The sequence below is a fragment of the Vombatus ursinus genome, unplaced genomic scaffold (assembly GCF_900497805.2).
Source record: "Vombatus ursinus unplaced genomic scaffold, bare-nosed wombat genome assembly UNPS02014817.1, whole genome shotgun sequence".
Lineage (NCBI taxonomy): Eukaryota > Metazoa > Chordata > Mammalia > Diprotodontia > Vombatidae > Vombatus > Vombatus ursinus.
Window position 1 is genome coordinate 6,294,439 of NW_020954595.1, and position 3,794 is coordinate 6,298,232.

The 3,794-nt window shown below is 44.2% G+C and overlaps 1 pseudogene; it reads left to right on the forward strand.

The window, feature by feature from the left end:
- The first annotated feature begins 912 nt into the window (after window positions 1–912).
- LOC114023248 lies at window positions 913–3,179 on the forward strand (annotated as a pseudogene).
- The last annotated feature ends 615 nt before the right edge of the window (window positions 3,180–3,794 follow it).

Sequence of the window (3,794 nt, forward strand, 5' to 3'; positions counted from 1 at the left end):
TGTTTTTGAGCATGGTCAGTGTTGGAATTCACTTTGCTGGGTCATAAGGCTTTCATTTTTCTTATTTTTGTTGTTTAATTGGGAGGAGAGAGGGGGGAAGGGAAAAAGGGAAGGAAGAAGGAAAGGAAAGAAGGAGGGAAGGAAGAAAGGAAAAGAAATAAGGAAGGAAAGAAGGAAAAATGATTAAGCACTATATATTAGGCGCCAAATACTACATACATAAATACAAAAAGCAAGCTGGTTTTGGCCTTCAGGGAGCTTATAACTGATCAGAAGACAATCCATATAGGATAGTGGGGACCAAGAAAGGGTGCTTTTGTCCAGGAAGTAAAATGCATGATGGAAGGAGTCATAGAATAACTGATTGACACATCCTTTCCAAGTATGTTGGCATTGCTTTGAGTTTCTCATGAAGTGAAGGTTGGGGAGCAGAAACCTAATATGAAGGTGGCCAGAGAATGAAGAACCTAGTGTTTCATATAGTGAGTGTACATGAAAGCCATTTCTGATGGGAATTCTCCTTGGCGGTAGGGGGAGGGGGAGCGAGGCGTAGGGAGAACAAGTATGTTGCCAGTACCTTAGTCCCAGCACTGGGAAGTAGGTCAAGAACACAGCAGGCAGTAGTTTTTGCTGTAGAAGGCATGCTCAGATTTTCAGGGCCAGCTTCCTCCTCTCCGGGACTAGAAAACTGGTCCCACTGCCAGAGGGTCCATGTGCAACTGCACATATGCCCAGGGGGCCATCTGGGAACCCTGCCATCTCAGCAGTCTGTGGGCTGGGTGGAAGAGCTAACAGGGAGTAGATGAAGAAGGGCTGTAGCAGGAGAAGAAGATAGGGCATTCTCCATAGCACCAAGCTCTAAGAATTTTGAGCAGCTTTACCAAAGCCATGACCTCTCTCCAGTAAAGATAAATGACGGTAATATCCTTTTGCCAGATATACTCCTGTGAATTAGCCCTCCTTTCAGAGCCCTGAATTGCTGCTTTCCAAGGAAAAGGAAGATACTGAGCACAGAAGAATTGCAGTGAGCAACCCCCAGTCATCAGAAGAAACCTTGAAAGGAGGAGGAAAAGGGGAGAAGAGGAGAAGTCATGGAGAAGAAAGAAGCTTTGAGGAGAATAAGGTAGAATATGTCTGAGAACAGAACTTTTGGCAAGCCCTGGAAGGAAAGGATGTATATCATAGTCTGGCTTTTCCCAGCCAGTATTTTAAATTCCCAACCAGAATTTACCAGAGGCTCTCAAAGCCTTAACCCATCTCTGCCATGATCCTGGATGGAATGCCTGGAGAAAGCAATTGTTTGTGTTTTGTTCAGGAATCACTCCATTGACTCCACACCCTCCACATGCCCCAAGTTGACTCTCTTTTCAAGAAAGAATCACAAGTCTCTGCTCAGAGTCTCCATTCCAGCTGCAGCTGTGTTCCTGATCTAGAAGCCTCCTAGCAGCATGCCCAAGGTGCAAACAGAGAAATTGAGCAACGTGGTCAGCATCATGATGGGGGAGGTATAGAAACATTCTGTGCACACCTTGAATTCAGATTATTGAAGAAGACCCATGATATATCTGTGGTTGGTCATGCAAAGCCACTAGAGTTGGATGAAGAGAGTCACAAGGTAAAGATGTCTGCAGAACTTCATAGAGTATGGTCCTGTGTTGCACATGTCCATTGTGAAAGAAAACCTTAGAGAGAAAGACTCAGAGTGCAGTGGATGCAGGTGGGCAGAACCAGTATCCTGCCAATCAAGTACAAGAACTCGAATATTTAGTGACTGGTCCACATCCATATCCACCAGGTCCTGGTGTGACTTTCACTGCAGATGCTCCAATTCAAAGACTGCCAAATGGATCTGCTGCACAGTCTTTAACTGTGGCCCTATCTCTTTCACAATTCAGGCTAGAGGCAAACCCTACTTCAGCTAGTGTAGGGAATATTTACCAACAAGTTGGGTTTCCTGAACATTCACAAGCACCTGGGTTAGCTATGGCTATGATGGAAGCCGGTGGCACCAAGAATGCTGCAGTAGTGACAGGTAGGTGGCACAGTGGATAGAGCTCCGGCCTTGGAGTCAGGAGGACCTAAGTTCAAATCTGGCCTCAGACACTTGACACTTACTAGCTGTGTGACCCTGGGCAAGTCACTTAACCCCATTGACTAGGCTCCCTCCCCCCAAAAAACGAATGCTGCAATGATGACCAAAAAGACCCCTACCATGCCAAATCCACAGTGGCATTCATCATGGAAACTAGACAGAGTCATGAGTGGACATTTAGGCTGAGTCTGATGTCTTGCAGTAGAACCTGGGCATCAGTGGTTTGTTACAGGTTCTGCTGACAGGACTATGTGGAACCTGACTAGAGGTAAATTAAAACTGGCATTGACTGGACATATCAGTACTGTAAGAGGGGTAAGCACAAGAAGTCCATACCTGTGTGGTGAAAGTGAGCAGGCGAAGAGCTGGTATCTCGAATACAACCAGGTTCTCAGACATTATCATGAACATCAACTTGCAGTCTATGATTTGGATTTGCACCCAACAATTGATGTATTTATGACTTGTAGTAGGGATTCAGCTGCAACGATATGGGACCCGAGGACACCTGAGGACAATCCAGTGTACACCCATTGCTGGGGCATACAAATGCAGTGGCTACAGCAAAGTGTCAAGATGCAGAACCACAGATCATTACAGGAAGCCATGATACAACCATAAAATTGTGGGACTTAGTGACTGGAAAAACACAAGTCACATTAACAAATCACAAAAAAATCCATGAGAGCAGTGGCTTTGCATCCAAGACATTAGCCATTTGCATCTGGTTCTCCAGATAATATTAAACAGTGGAAATTCCCTGATGAAAACTTCCTTCAAAACCTCTCTGGTCATAATGCTGTAATTAATACATTAGCTGTGAATTCAGGTGAAGTGCTAGTATCTGGAGCAGGTAATGGCACTGTGCATCTTTGGGACTGGAGAACTGGGTACATTGCAAAAAGTGCATGCAGCTGTGCAACCTGGATCTTGGATATTTGCATGTACTTTTGGCCAGTTTGGAATTCGATTACTCACTGAAAAAGTTGATAAAACCATTAAAGTATACAGAGATGATTCAGCTCAGCTCAGTGAAGAAGAAACTCACCCAGTCAGCTAGAAACCAGAAATGATCGAGACATTTTAAAATGCTGAAGTCTACATAATGGGGCCATTGTTTTACTTTGGCTTTCATACGTTCATTCAGTCACATTATACACTATATAAGACTTTGAAGCAGAAACTCAGCAGGAGTCATTACTGCTTCATCACATTTTGTAGTAAACTCCCCTTTTCTTAAAAAAAAAATGGAAAAAAAGAATCACATAGCTCAGTCTTACCTGCATAACAGCATAGCACAGTGGATAGTGTTGGATTTGGAGGTAAGAAGACCTAGGTTCTAATCTAACAATTATTAGCTGTGTTACTCTGGGCAAGTCACTTGCTCACGTGTAGACAGAAGCAGTTGAGATAGATGATCCTTAAATCCCCTTCCAGCTCTGAACGACAATCCCTTGACTTCAAGAATTTTTTTGTTCAGTCATCTTTGACTCTTCATGATCCTATTTGGAGTTTCTTGGCAAAGATGCTGCTGTGGTTTGCCATTTCCTTCTCCAGCTCATTTTACAGATGAGGAAACAGGCAAACAGGGTTAAGGGATTTGGCCAGGGTCACACAGCTAGTGAGCGTCTGAGGCCAGATTGGAACTCAGAAAGATGAGTCTTCCTGATTCCAAGTCCAGTGCTCTCTCCACTGCAGCGCC